Source organism: Anthonomus grandis, chromosome 10 (assembly GCF_022605725.1).
Source record: "Anthonomus grandis grandis chromosome 10, icAntGran1.3, whole genome shotgun sequence".
Lineage (NCBI taxonomy): Eukaryota > Metazoa > Arthropoda > Insecta > Coleoptera > Curculionidae > Anthonomus > Anthonomus grandis.
In genome coordinates this window covers 18,365,848-18,382,463 of record NC_065555.1, presented here as the reverse complement: position 1 = coordinate 18,382,463, position 16,616 = coordinate 18,365,848, and the positions used below count along the sequence as shown (strand labels likewise).

At 33.9% G+C, this 16,616-nt stretch overlaps 1 protein-coding gene and 1 long non-coding RNA gene across 4 annotated transcripts in view; both read left to right on the top strand.

Moving 5' to 3' along the window:
- LOC126741573 (autophagy-related protein 16-1) overlaps positions 1 to 16,616 on the top strand; it is a 579,654-nt gene that overhangs the window by 450,194 nt on the left and 112,844 nt on the right. The gene's annotated exons all lie outside the window — the stretch shown is intronic.
- On the top strand, positions 11,915 to 13,697 carry LOC126741583 (uncharacterized). Its single transcript, XR_007662228.1, has 2 exons — positions 11,915 to 13,452; positions 13,512 to 13,697. It is a non-coding gene; the product is annotated as an uncharacterized LOC126741583 (long non-coding RNA).

The following is a 16,616-nucleotide window of genomic DNA, read 5'->3' as shown; positions in this document are numbered from 1 at the left end:
CACACTATATTAGTCAAAACAATTTTAAAATGTAGGTTTTTTCACCCCCTGTACAAGAAAAAAATTGTTTTTTTTGCTTCAAAAATACAACCACAATAAAAGAACGGATTACTAGGTAAATGGACACGCTGTATAATTTAATATTTCGCTGTTTTGAGACAGATTTTTTAGAAACAAAAATATGTACCATTACAAATAAATAACTGTTATTATTATTGACTCAAGAAAGAAAAAAAAATCTGTCAAGAAGATAAAGAAGCATTTTCTTGTACGACTTCTGATCTTGATCATCGCGTTCAGTGCATAAGGAATATCAATGAAACTTTATGTCCTAAATACGTGCCAAGAAGTACAATGGGAAAACTGATGATTTACCATGTTCTACATAGATGAGGCTGAATTAAGGTCAGTATCTGGATCAGTACTATGTTCTTGACCCACTGACTCAGCTTCTTAACCAAAAGAGATACTAAAAAGATCTACTGGTCTTGATCACTTCATAAGCAATATGAACGAACCGTATTGGGGAGAACATAAAAATATGTCTGCTTTTATTTGGCGAGTAATGGGTCTGCTCCAAATCGGTAAATCCTGTTTACTTAACTCCGTGAGATATTACATTAGGCTACCATTTAAGATTCGCATCGTAGGTAATAAAGTGTAAAAAAGTGGCCAAAGACATATCTGAGAACGCCAAGGCTAATTTACATAATAGATTGCCAAGACTAATGATAATACACTCGATTACTCGTCGGAGGAAAAATACGAGCGCGACGGTCGCACCACGCGAGCAGGCGTTATGTTAATTTAAAGAGAGATCAGGAAGTCCTTAGTACGTAGTACCATATGGTAGAAAAAATTAAATGCCGGGGCGTTTTCGTACCCTTTTCTTAGAAATCTTAGTCAAGTGGGCTCGAGACTAGTGAAGAGTTTCTAGTTAAATCTGTGTTCATTACTACAGCACTTAATCTCTGAGACTTTTTTTGCTGGGACATTAATTAACTGCTTTACGATGAGATTCAATATACCGTTGAGACATCTAAGGACCTTTTAGGAGAACTAGTGGTACACTCAAATAGCGCGTCAGAGATTTTAAACTGAGATGGCAGATATAAATATGAAAATTGAACTTTTTATTTCTATACGTTTTTTTTGTTTCTCTGTTTCTGTCTGGATCATCTGTAAATTGTGTTTTTTTAGTCTTAGAGTTTCCACAATTTTAAAAGAATATCCGTTCAAATAACAGCCCCTTGGCAAACTTAAAATGTCATTTATCATTCTGCTCTTTCTAAGACCGACATAAAAAATGCAGAATTCTATTTACATAAATGATGTTAAATATGAACCCTCAAGGTGAAATTCAAGGTCACAGTTATTTTTCCCTCATCGTGCCTTTCAAATTTTGATATCACTTATTTTTCAAAGTTATTTGCGTGGTAAGTTTGAAATAATTATTGAATAACCTTGAGAAATGTGCTCCAGGTCAGCAGTTATTAATGTAGATTGGCAAACTGACTCCACGTTTATTTCACCAAAAAATACCTTGAAAATAGATATTTAGTATTTCTTTAACGGGTTTGACCTTGTCAAGGTCACTAAAAATAATTTTACTTACAATTTTGAACGTTAAATTTCTTTAAAATTAAAATTAAAATATTTATCATCTAGAAATTGAACCCCAAGGTCAAATTCAAGCTCACTATTATGTATCCCTCACGGTACCTTCCAAATTTTGATACCATTCAATTTTCCGAGTTATTTGCATGGTAAGTTTGAAATTACTAATAAATAACCCTAAAAAACGACCTCATTCCTGCAAGCAAGGTACTTTCACTTAACGTTTTTTTGCAGCAAAAATTAACTTAGGTACATAAAAGTTTTTTGAAGCATTTGATCTTGATTTTACCGCAATCAGCAAACAAACATTAAACAATAGTTTAAAGCATCAAAAATAGAAGGTTTTGTATAAGAAAATAAACTCCAAGGTCAAATGCAAGGTCACCGATATTTCAGATAATTCAGTCGATATTTGTAATAAGGGAATCTATTGTATTTACCAGTGAAGATCTTAAAGTGTCAAAAATTCTGGAATATGCTGAAGAAAATATCGATGTTTCATGTTCCAAGATGAGGACAAAGAAGATGAAGAATTTCTATCTACGTCACATGTAGTTGAAATGATAAGAGAATCTTTACTCATAGAGATAGAAAATATTTTAGTATTAATAAAGAAGAAAATAATTAAACTGACGATGATGTTTCAATACATCATGATGTGGGCCGAGAAGATTAAAAAATTGTATCTATCAGATATCTATCAGATAACTAAAATATAGAGAGAGTCTTTTGTATCTACCAGTAAAAATCTTAAAAACCAAGAAAATCTGGGATTCTGGGGATAAGTGGAAAATCCCAAGATGATGAAGAAAAATATGAAGAACTTATATCATCCCTAATATAGTGGAAAGGAGAGATTATTTGCATCTGCTAACGAAGATGGTGAAGAATTGGGGACTTCTATTAGCTTTATCTGCCCATTTTCAATTGAAAAAATTTTAGATATTAGATATACACCTGAAGTTGATGAAGTAGAAAATGATTAAATGATTGATGTTTCAATACCCCAAAATGATGACGAAGAATATGAAAAACTCGTATTACCCCAGATATACTTAGATTATTAGAAGAGATTGCTTTGCATTGATTAATGAAGATCGTGAAGCACCAAAAATTACTTTTTATTTATACTTTAATATAGTAGAAACAATTCTTAGACTATTTGAATGAATAACTTCTCAATGTTAACATATTCACATAGGGAAGAAAGGGATGAATGGCCGAGTGGACGACTCAAACACAAAAATTGTTAAAAACAAAATCCTGGAACAAAAATCATTTTCAATATCTGGAAGAAACTTAAACTGACTCCCAATTCCTGTAATAAAATTAAAAAACCTCAAATATAGAACTGACGATACCAACTTGGAAGAGACCATGTTTCAAGATGACAAAGATGAAGAATTTGTATATAGCCCAGATATAGTTAAAATGGTGAAAGGATCTTTTATATCTACCAGTGAAGACCTTAAAGTACAAGAAAATTTTAGGATCTAGGGATAAGTGGAAAATTAAAAAATTCCTGATATTGCCATGACCTCAAGATGATGATAAAAACTGTTTGTCTACCTCAGATACAGGTGAAAGAAGACAGAGCTTCTATACAGGGTATTATTTAAGTACGTGGCCAAACTCCCGGAGGTGATTCTATGAGTAATTTCAAGATGAAAAGTTTTTGCTAAATATCTTAATAAGCTTTCAGTAGATTTTATTGAAATAAAAAAAAAATTTTAGATCTACCTTTAAACTTTTATTTCAATAAAAAAATTGACAATAAATAACACCAGACTTATAATAGTTGCTGAAAAAGCCCTCCTTCAACCTCAATGCAAACATTAGCTCATCTTAACATTGATTTCGTTGAAATATTCCCAGCGTATCTCTGATCTGATCACATGAATATTGTATCCGTTGGGTTAATTCTTCTCTAGTGTTGACTGGAGTTTTGTAGACGAGGGACTTTAAATGCCCCCAAACAAAAAAATCTAACGGATTTAAATCCGGTGACCTGGGTGGCCATGACTGTGGACTTGCGCGCCCGGTCCAGTTTTCTCCAAAAATTGGCGAGATACTATGCTGAAGTGAGGTGGAGCCCCATCATGCATGAGCCACATTGCTCCTCTTACTTCTAGCGGGACATTTTCTAATAGTCCAGGTAAAATAAATTCCACAAAATTACGATATTATTAACCATTTAATCTCGGGGTAAAAAATGAGGTCCAATGAGACAATCATCTACAATATCAACCCAAACATTCACGGAAAACTGCTGAAAATTAACTTCTGTAACCGCATGAGGATTTTCTTCACCCCAGATATGATTATTGTAAAAGTTCATAATTGAATTTATCGAAAAACACGATTCATCGGTAAATAAAATACAAGATAGAAATCTTGGAAACGCTACGTGTTATTACAAAAGCCAAGTACAATAAACAACTCGTTGGGAAAAATTGGCAGGTAATAACGCTTAAATGTGGTAAGAATACAGTTCATATTCTCTTAAAATCTGCCATACAGTAAAGTGAGAAATATTTAATTGTTCTGCAATTTTGCGTGTACTTGTATGTATCGGAGCTACGCTCAACTTCATGTAAAACCGCTTCCTCAATCTCCACTGTTCTTACTATGGCAGGTCTCCCAATTACAGCAGCCAACCTTTGAAATGTGCCTGATTCGCACAGCCTTTGATGTATTCTCACAAATATTTGTCTATTTGGTATAATGCAATGAAGGTATTTTTCTTGAAAAATGCGCCTTCCATAAACAAAATGCATATCGGCCATTTCTCTTGTTTGTAAATTGCACCATTTTCCAATATTAGTAATTTTATTAGCTTAATATTCTTCGAATCACTTCAAATAATTGCAATCGTTACGTACGCACTGATTTAAGTAAGTTATGTAAAAGTTGAATAGTAATTATTTTTCCCTTCATGGCACTCATTTTTGTTACTTTTAAATCATTGCTGTTATAAATTATTACGTTATGCGATTATTTTATGTTAATTTGTCTTATCGAAATTAGTTTTAATCTGTGCGAAGCATTCAAGCGACGTCGTCAAAGTTTCGTCTAATTTTCATTGCTTAATTAGTTTGGTGGTTGTAATATTTTATTATGTTATTTTCCCAGGGACATGCAATAAAGTGCTTTTAATTTTTTATCTCGCAAACAAAGAGAGATTTGTAAGAAAAAAGTTGTATTTTTAGCTTCTTAATTCGAAACAAACAAAAAAGTTTAAAATATTGTTTGTTTGTCACCTATGCTTATGTGAACTTTTTCATAGAATCACTTCCTGGAGATTGGCCACGTACTTAAATAACACCCTGTATAAACGCGAAAAATGAATTCAAATTCCCGGGACACATAACATAAATTACATCAACTGTCTGGAAGATTGAAAGCCTAGAAAACATGAAAAATACTTCAAATACCTGAAAGAAACTGAAAGTAACTTCAAATCGATTAGTTAGGAATTGAGTTTTAAGTTAAATTATAGAGTTTCCTAAGGAAGATTCAATAGAAAATGGTAAAACAATTATTTAAAAAAAACGTACAGAAAAAGTGATTGATCAAAGATACCTATCTGCTACACCATAATCGACACATCATAATTGATCATCATTTACCTAAATATTTGTGAATTAAAAGAAAAAAAAGCGGTTCGTTACGTGGTAATTTCTCGTGTCGCTAATACATCATCAGTTTGGGCGTTCAATATTAATCGTGAGCACTAAAAGTGGAGATCAACACAAAAAAACTCCCAATTTTAAACTCTATCGCAAAAGGTCATCGCCTTGTCTTAAATATTTTAGCAGCTGATAGTTATTCAAGCTATTCTGATCGTGACAATGGCAGGAGGGAATTCGTTATAGTTATCCGCTGGGCCCGCGGATAGGTTAAAGATTATTAGCAATTAATAATTTTGTAAGGATTGTTTGCTCGAATAAATAAAAACCGATGTAAGTTAAACTGTTACAGGCGAAACACGAATTCTTCCCGGGGTCATGAAGTTATGGTGTCAAGATGCTCATGGTTTATCATTTTAGTGAATAGAATATCAGTAATTGTATATTATTTTAGCACCACCTACTTTTTAAATAATTTATCACCACCACGTTAATAATTTTCACCAAATACTTTGATTATCACCAATTTCTTCTTCTCCTATTTCGATTCATGAAACATCAGGCATTTTTCCATCTTCATTTTCGTTGAAGTTGTATTAAAGTTTTTTAAGGAAAATTTTATTATATTTGAAATTATTTATAACAAAAAATCTCATAAGACTAATACCAACTGAGTTATAATGAAAAATGTCCAGGCGATGCTCCAAGTCATAAAGCTCTTTTTCTAATTTTCATTCCTGCATATCTTGGTACCACTTTAAACTACCTAAAAGTTATGTAAATATTTTTTAGAGGAAATTTAATTATAGAGGGTGACCACGGTAACTTTGGCAAAAATTGTAGGGTAGGTAGGGACGCCATAGGCAAGTATTTTGAGCATAGGAACCCATGTCCGGAAAAGCCCCCATTCGGAGATGGGGCTGTTTTAAAATTGGACCCTTTGCGGCAGGTGGGTAGGCAACCCAACGTACACGAAAAGTTTTTTTTTACTTTTTCTGAATACCATGTATAGTTTGTCAAATGTCAGGTTGACTTTGAAATCGCCTATTTGGCGGTTAAGGAAGTAATCACGTTTATATCCGCACAGACCGCACTAGTCGGATCAAATGTTGTGAATTGAGCGGTTGTTTTAAAATTGAAATTTTTGCGCCAGATGGGAAAGCAATAAGGCAATTCTGGCAACCTATCGTACACGAGCCACAAATTAAACGCTTTAGTTTAAAAACAAAAAGATGTAATAATTGCAATAAAGCTCTCCACAAAAAATACCGGAGATAACTCATAAAACTAAAATTATTAAAGTAAAAGCAGTTTTAAATTAACAGGATTAAAATAAAACGAAGAAAATAAAACAAAAACAAAGTGATGGACAGGGGCACTACAACAAATGCCCGAAGTGCTGCCCGTTCTCCTGGATGCATTTATCGATCCGTTGGTGCCATAAAGTTTGCATTCGAGCGAAAACACCCTGCTGCTCTCGAATGAATTCTGCGGCCATTACGATTCGCGCAATTAAGTCTTCCTCCGAATCCAGTGGTGTTTGATACACCATTTGTTCCATGGTGCCCCACAGAAAGAAATCTGGTGGCGTAAGATCAGGAGACCTCGGTGGCCACTCTATGGGACCCCCACGTCCTATCCAACGATTGGGGAAAATTTAATCTAAATAGTCCCGGATCGGCCTTGGCCAGTGCGCAGGACAACCATCGTGCTGCCACCACATGTTATTAATAATCTGTAGGGGCAAATCTTCAAAATATTCCTGTAACTGGCCTTGGAGAAATATCAAATAATTTTCTGCATTCAAGCGGGCGGGTAGAACGTATGGACCAAGCAAGTGGTCGCCGACAATGCCAGCCCAAACATTAACAAAAAACTTCTTTTGATATCCTCGGACATGCATGGCATGCGGGTTCTCTTCCGACCAGAAGTGGTTGTTGTGGGCGTTGAACATACCTTCTCTAGAAAAGCCCTTTTCGTCGGTGGAACAAACATACCACAGGAAATCAGGATTTTCCCCAATGCCATTGGTTTAACCACTGGCAGTAGTGAAGGCGCCGAGGGGGATCGTCAGGAAAGAGATGTTGAACTTTCTTCAATTTAAATGGGTGTAAATTGTTGTCGTGAAAGATATTCCATACCGTCCCATGGCTGCAACCCACTTCGGAAGCGATCTGACGAATGCTCTTTTGGGGATTGTCGGAAATACGTGCCATTACAGCATCTTCAAGTCCATCACGTGCTAGACGCAGTCGTCCTCGCTCCTGCTGTACCTAGTTAACAGTCCCGTATAAACGACTTACAATAAATTTATACTTTGGCAATAAAAAAATACTTTTAAAGAACGAGACTTACTTGAAATGATCCCGTTTCTCGTAGTGTGCGGTCGACATTTACAAACACGCTGCGGTGTACCTGGTCACGCTGTGGAAATCGCTGAGCGTACAAGCGCTGAGCCGCCAATGCATTGCTGCCTGTAGCTCCATAAACTAGATGCACATCAGCAAGCTCGCGGAAAGTTAGCCGGTTCATCGTCTACTTTTTCTCATACAAACGTGCAAGAAACACATTTTTTTTTCCTGTCAGTCAGGTTGAAGTTTCCGTCAAAAATTTATCGTTGTCATTGACAAAAAAAATACATGGTATTCAGAAAAAGTAAAAAAAAAACTTTTTGTGTACGTTAGGTTGCCTACCCACCTGCCGCGAAGGGTCCAATTTTAAAACAGCCCCATCTCCGAATGGGGGCTTTTCCGAACATGGGTTCCTATGCTGAAAATACTTGCCTATGGAGCCCCTACCTACCCTACAATTTTTGCCAAAGTTACCGTGGTCACCCTGTATTTAAAATTACTTATAACAAAAATCTCATAAGACCAACAGCAACTGAGTTATCATGCAAATTGTCCATGCCAACGCACGTAACAAACCACTTTTTCTAATTTTCATTCCGGCATATCTTGGTAACTCTTTAAAGTACATAAAAGATTTATCAATGTTTTTTTAAGGAAATTTTATTATATTTCAAATTACTTATAACAAAATAATTTCATAAGACTAACAGCAACTGAGTTATGATGCAAAATGTCCGAGCCAACGCTTCAAGTCACAAACCACTTTTTCTGATTTTCATTCCGGCATGTCTTAGTAACTCTTTAAACTATATAAAGGATATATCCATGTAGGAAATTTTATTATATTTAAAATTACTTATAACAAAAATCTCATAATATTAAGAACAACTGAGTTATCATGCAAAATGTCCAGGCTAACGCTCCAGGTCAAAAACCTTTTCTAATTCTTATACCTGCATCTAGGTAACGATTGAAGCTTCGTAAAAGTTGAATAAAAGTTCACTGGATATGTTCCAGCCTTTAAGTTTAATTTTTCACTTTCATCCAGAGAGTAGGCATAAGTTTCAGTTTTTTCCAGATATAAAAATGTATTATTCTTCCCGGCATTTTTTTAACGTCTTTTAGGGATTTTCTATAATTTTCCAGGCTTTTGGTGTAATTTTGTATATCTTCCATGCACTTGAAATTGTTCATGTCAATGAGGTAATAGAAGAGTAGTCACTAATCTCTTTCTTCCTTGTTATAGTACAAATGACGTCAATAAGTCCTCCGTGAAGAGGTTTGATATTTTCATAAAGAAGCATCCTATTTGAACTGTTTTGCTTCTATTCCTTGAAAAGAACCAAAGCAGTTCAGCTAGGTGGAGCTGTTGCTAAAGCTCCACTTAGCTTCTTTAGCTCTTCGAGACATAACAGTATCTATTAGTGTCAACTATTCATTCTCTTGATCAATCTAGTCTTCAAGGCTGGATTAAACTGCGACTTAATTTTCTGGATTCTGTATTTCTCTTCTTTAGGTCAAAGATCAACTCTTTTCAAGTTCTTATGAGCTTCTCACTTAAGCTCGTAGTCTAAGTCCTGCCCTAGTTCTCCCCTAATCAATAGTTCAATGGCTTGTTTATCGAATTTTAAAATTTATGCCTTTTACGAGGTTTAATAGAGGAACTTGCTGACAATTACGAGGCCTTGGCAAGCGGTCAATTTAAGCAAGAAAACATCGAAAAAAACTTATTTAATATAGTCAAAGAACTATGATTAAATAATATTCCATTGGCAGGAAATAAGATAAAAACTTGGTGAACCGCACGTTTACAAATTACCAAGTCATGCCGATTAACGCTCCGTATCCTGAATTTGTAGATTTTAAATGCTAATTTAATTATTAATTAAGATGTTCGATGTCATTCGGTGTTTACATCGTTATTTCGAAATTCCAGGTGACATTAAATACATAAAAATTAAGTTAAAACCATCAGCTCAGACTTTGGGCAATTTCTCATCATTAAATTATCGATTTATTATGCACTGACGAATAACTTAATAATTTTCATTCGGTTATTGATGATTTGATATTAATGATTTTGTATTGCAAATGCAGAGAAGCAAATTAATCCAGCAACTGTATGCTAATTTTCCTCAGTTTTCTTCATTTAAGTTACATTTGATTAAAGAATCACTGCAAGAAGAACCGGTAACAGCGAGAGAGAGAGAGAGAGAGAAAAGCAGTCATCGAGACAATAGGATAGAAGGTTTCAATGAAATAGAAGAAGAAAACTTAATGATGCTAAAGGCACCAACCAAAGAAGGATTAAAGATAAGTTTCTTGAGTTGATCAGCCGCATACCAAAAGGAGAGAGAGACTAACTTAATCTATAGTCATCAAATTATCTAGATACTGCGATATACTAACTGACGATACTCAGATCTGCCACACATCACCTCCAACTGTGTCTCAAGGAGTAAAAGATGAGTTATGTCTTCCAGAAAAGTAAATAGGAAATGTGTATCGACTCTAGTAGTAACAGCTGTAGAAGAGCATTAGGTTAAAATGAGCTACGATCTCTGCTGTTCCTCTGTCTCTCTCTATTTCCTTGACTAGGAAGGGATGTGAAATAGTGTGGACAAAGATTTCTACTAAATAAAACATTCAGCACTTAAAGAGTAACTAAATAGTAATTAAAAAGTACCTAAATCTAAAAAGTAATAATAACAAGCAAATAAAAATAAAATACAAAAAGGAGAAGATATCAAAGTTAGCTAAATGCAGCATTGATAAAAAGGGCAAACATTATAAATATATAACAAAATTAAACATTGAAAAGAAAAAAGTACCAATATCAAAAACTTGCCCACATAGTTTATTCCCAGTCATGATCAAAATATTCGGCAGACGTTATAAAATGTTTTACTTTATTCGTGTTTAAGCCCTCGTAAAAGCCAAATTGACATTTGCTTAAAATATTATGTTTAATGAGGAGGTCATATTTTTTTGCTTAAGCAATATTTCTATGATCTGCGATAGACATGGTAAAAGTGAGCGGGATCATTTAGTACACCTCTTTTAAATAGAGGTTTACACTAGATACTTGGAGTGTAGCGTTTTATTTTTCTATTCCTTATTTTCACTAACGCTCCATTGATATTTCATTAATTTCAATAATTATATTAATAATTTCAGTCAACTTCTTTTATCGATATTTCTTTAAGTTCACACTGTCAATGACACATTACTACTGTAACGCATCACTCTCTTGGTTTTATTATTCATGCTTTCTGTTGACGGTCCGTCACTCTTCTGGTTGGTCTTGATTGATGTTTTCTCTGATTGGATTGACATTGACAGCTCAGGCGAGAGGTGGGGTCGTAACTTATTTAGTCGGTACTGCATCCATTTTTCGAGGACTTGTTCCCGTGTTGCAGGTGGAAGCACACGTAAAAGGCCAGTTTTTTTTTTATTTCCGATGTTTGTGAAGCAGGAAGTGGCCAATATGGTTTATAATTTATAGTCCTTAATCTTGTTCCTTTAGGGAACTATTTATTTCATAATTCTGGTGCAGGATGCCCGAGATTTTAATGGATAGATAATGAAACTTAGCAAGGTGAGTGTGTCACATTTTGAACGCCATTCATTTTTTTATCGACAGTGAATACAATGGCAACCGTTGTTTTAGGGTTTTACTTTTCCGTTTTCCTCTTTATTCTTCTTCAATCGTTGATGGCTACAGGCTGTTGATTTCCCCGGGACATTGCTGAAAGCGGTGGAGCCAGAGTTAGAGCTAGTATTAGAGATTCCCAGTCCGGATAGCTAAGCTACCAATGGCACACATTTACAGCATTGATTTTGAAGGCTAACCGTTCATTTCTTGGAGGAATATGCAGGCCAGTTTATTCCATTTATTTAAATATTATTAACCATAGATTTGTCTCACATATTTAAATTTTTATTAATATACTTTTAATTACAATTTATTGCTACAAATATTTAATCAATATCATAATTTAATACGTCAATTTCTTATCTATAATTTTAGTTATTTTTTGTTCAGTATTTTTCAGTACCTTTTTTGGTGGTTAAGTAGACATAACTCGGTTAAGGCCGATGTGCCTTAGGTAAAAAGGTTCATGAACTTTCCCCTGCATAATACAAATATTTACTAAAAACTTTAATAATTGAAATTTATTTTTCAAGTGCTGAAATCTACCTAGCAGCTTAATCATAATTTAAAATGTTACTTTTGACAAACTTGTTTTATTTAATCATATCAACATTATTCATATTTTAATTCATAATAAATTATTAACATTTAACAGATTAGAACATGAGGTGTATATTATCTTTGATGTAAATATAATTTGGTTGTATTGTTAAGATATTTTTTTTGCCTCTTTAAATCTACTTCATCCAGGGTCATTTAATTGTTAATTGAAACCTATATACTAAATCTTTTTTCTTAGTTTTCTTTCATTTATAAAAAAAAAAAAAACTAAGTGGCGCCCTCTTATTTAATAGTTATAATCAAGATTATATTCTTTAATAGCCAGTCATAAGTGAACCTTCGAACAATCCCAAGCCTCCAATAATTCTGAGCTACCGTCTGCAAACTCTTGGCAAAATAGTAACACTGTAAAGTAACGCCACAGGAGGTTATTCAGAAATGTAGCTGTTCAAGATAGGAGAGAGCTTATTTTGGCAGACTTCAAAGAATCTTTATAGACAATCCGTTAATCCCGAAGAATGTTTATCCTTAACTGTATGAAGAAAACTCTTAACCCCATGCACATCAGCTGTCTGAGTGAAGTAAAAGGGTGCGTGATAAAAAAGCTAGAGGATGGCGATTTAGATTACCTGCTATTGAATAGTAAAACTGATTTAAACATGACAAGATTGGTAGTGGCTAAATGCTCATGATCAGATAACCAAGGGGGGGAATCACAAGTATATCAAAAACATGTTCTGAGTGAAAATTATAAAAAAATAAGATATTAGTTCATTTCAATTCTCTAGTTTATTAATTTATAGTATTTGATATTGTTATTATGAAAATCTAAAGCATTTTTATTTGACATAAATAGTATATTGTATACCTAGTAGGAAAAGCTTAACATTCCCGGGCGATCGTAAAAATTGCCATTGGCAATACGGAGTCTGGGAATGTGGCTTTTCCTACGAGGTTTACATACTATTTTTCCGAAAATCGGGAATCATTAAAATTACGGTAAATTATTACTAATCATGTTAAAAATTTCAAATTAACATTATTATTTTTCCCTTAAATAAAAGAAGCCATGAAACATTGTTTTATAACTACGGAAACGAAGTACATAATTTTAAATTGTCAAACTTGACGAGTGAAAAGTTTATTTGTGGCGTCTTTCCAAAGTGTTGATTTTTTAACGTTTTAAAAAGCCAAAGTAACGTGTAAAATGATGAGTGATGATGACTGTTCCATTTCTGAAACCCTCCCAGAACTCACGGAGGCAGTGAATGCTGCATCATTGGAATTGTTACCAATAAAATCTAGAAATAAGTATAACTATGCATACAACCGCTTCATGGACTACCGTACGAATAAAAATGTAACTTCTTTCTCGGAAAATGTTGTAATGGCATACTTCTTGGAGCTTGGTTCCAAGATGAATTCTTCAACTTTATGGGCCAATTGTTCAATGTTGAAGGCAACCCTTGCAACATGATGCGGATGACATGATGTGGATATATCTGAATATTCAAAACTTCGGGCATTCCTGAAACAACAAGCACATGCCTATAAGCCAAAAAAATCCAAGATTTTAACTAAAGAAGAAATAAACAAATTTATTCAGGAAGCTCCAGATAAGGAATATTTAATGATTAAGGTAACTTACAAAACTTCAAATTATATTTGGATTCTTTACATGCTTATTTATTGTTGTAGGTAGCTGTAATATTTGGAATTTCCGGAGCTTGCAGAATGGACGAGCTGGTTAAAATGACTGTACAAGATATACAAGACCTACTATCTAAACTTTTAGTTACCATACCGGATTCAAAAACCAATACATCAAGATCATTTATAGTAATAGTTATTGTCATACAAATAAAATTATTAGTTTGGAAAATATTCAACAAAACAATGCTATTAGTTCATAAGTTCTTCCAGTTTTCAATACTTGTACTAATTATCAAATAACAGTAAATATAACAAATAATAAGTAATAATTTTAAAATATAATGTTAACCTTGTTTGTGCTGAAAGTTTTAAAAATAAAATTGTTTAGGAAAAAGCCTGTTCGCATTTATGTTCTAAAGTTTACTGTAACATTTCCTTACAGTACAGAAATGAATATTTCCTTACTGTTATTTTCGGTTGCCAGGCAACAATCAAGTTGGAGGAAATATTGACTTTTTCTTTCAAATATGTTGTCAAAAATGTTATTATTTCTTATCGATTTTTGGAAAAATATATTCCTGGCATTAGTGCGTTCCTGAGTAACGTTATAATATTTAAAAAGTGATGATAGTAATAGAGATGTATCTCCATAGGACTCTAGACACAATCAAGTTAATACAAAGGAACATATTTTAAAAAAAAAATTTAAAAATAACGAAAATATCATTAAAGTATCTCAGCATCTCTTCTAATAATAAAACTTCAAAAGATCGCGAAACATCTAAGCCATGTAAATTTCAACTTATTAACCTGGTAAATTACGATAATCCGTTAAATGAATGTAACATTAAAAATACCGGATAAGTAACATATCACATCCACCGTAAACCAAGTATGCAAAGTCAGGAAATATACTTGCAGAATAGCATAATAATTAACTATATTATTTCGTAGTCCAGCGAAAACTAGCACGTGAGAAATGCGTCTATTAAGAAGTACCATCCGAAAATAAAAAACCGCTTCAGTGATGTTGATGCGGCGTAAACAAAATTAATAAATAACTTACCAGTTATCCGGGTTAAGGAAAGTGTAGTTCGGGCTCAGTTATCTATATATCTATTCAAACATCTTGATACGGTGGCTTTGCGCCGGAAGTTAGGAGTCTATTTCACTTAAACCAGTATTTATATCTTATACGCAGACGTTTCGACGATATTTTAGAACGAGAGGTATAAATAACTATTTTTAGAAAGATGAAATAGTGTTAGATCCATCCGCAGGAACATCTGGAGCTTATCATCTATGAAATTGAAACCGTATTCTTGGTGGTATCAACCACATTAACAGTAAACAGTCATCTGAAAACCGTAATTGGAAGACACTAACGAACACTCTTCCAGGACCAACATAACCATTTTATGGAGATGATATCTTCTTATATAAACTTATTTATATCTTCTCCCATTATTAACGTAAGAGTTGCCTTATGCAAAAACTCTTTCACTTGACCAGACATAACCCAGGAAACAATAAGATCATGTAGATGATCTGTTTTTTTCAAATTCCACACACTCGTTTCTTACGTCGATCGATATTACAGGGCGCTCTCGTACCGACCGGTCGTGTAAACGTCAAATCTTCGTGACGTATGACCCGGAAAACCCGAAAAACATCGAAACGTCGAGTTTTCGATTGGCCATACGTTCGGCCGTGGTTAAACATTCGCACGCACGGATGATTTATTGAGCACTTGCTTGAGGAAGGAAGATACTAAAGGCGAGCTTCCATTAGATGAGAAGTTATCGTATCGATCCGATATGTCCGTTGTCAGTAAACCATGCCCACGCCCCGTTATTTTGTTTCCTTTAACGTTTTTTATATAAATTGGCAGTTAAATTGTTTGGCACCTAACATGTGGACCAGGATAATTGTAGATAAATCCTGGTTAGAGTGGTGAGGGAAGTTGGTACGGTCACGCAATTTTCTGTAAAATAAGAGATATGTCCTTGTTTTGTTCGAATAAAAGGATTTCTTAGGAAATGACATTTGATTTTGTTTTACGCGTTCATTAAATGAGAAGTTATCTTATTGATTCGATATGTCATTGTCAGTCCACGCCTCGTTAGTTTCCTTCGATCTTTGTTTAATGAATTAAATATTATTAGTATTAAGTTTGGCGCCAAACATATTAAAATAATCGAAGGCAGATCATCATGTTCTATGTAGAGAAAAGTCATTACGACAGTGCAGTAGACTAAAACGATGGTAACAATAGAAATGTTCATATATGAAATTATTAGATAGTAAATACACTTTTTGTCTAAATGTTTTTAAAGAAAAGCGAAAAAAATCAATCAATCAATCTGATGTCTGATATCTTATCAATCTGATGTCTGATAAATTATCTGTAATTAATACTGATTAAGTTTGGGGCTCTACATGTGGCTCAGTATAATTGTAGATAAATCCTGCTCAAAGTGGGAAAGTTGTCCTTGATTTATTAAGGATAGACAAAGTTATTTTTTTATTCTATCTGGTAATAACACGATGGCTGTTTGACGTTAAAGCTGGCAGAGAAGCGTTATATGACATAAAATAGCACTTTTATATTTACTTTAGGTTAAAGTTCCCTTAGGAAATACTATTATCATGGTCGAATCAAAACATTTCCTGAATTATTAATAACATTAGTGTATAAGAGTAAACGGGCTAATCACGTGACCGCGATCTAACCTCCGATGTACATTCGGTATTTAAGAATCGATATCTTTAAACAATCGAACACCCCATTAAGTGGACGGACTCTCCACATACAATATCACATAACGAATATCTCGTATTGCATTCCTAATGAATCGAGCCCATAACAGAACAATGCGTATTCTAATGGCCCAGGCAGCCCGGGAGAGACCCGATGCCTATCTCAACGTTTAATCGAGAAATTTTCAGAAAATAAAACCATCAATTAAGGAAAAATGCCGCTAGAGTCATTTGCTAAGCGGATTTGTTATAAATCGTTTCTGTGTGGCACTGGTTATTTAATAGATTTATGCCTGCTTATAACTAACTCCCAAGGCGCGAAGTTTGTTTCTGTCAACGTTAACAATGTCAATTTTATCTGTGGTCTGTTAGATATGTCGTTTCACAAGA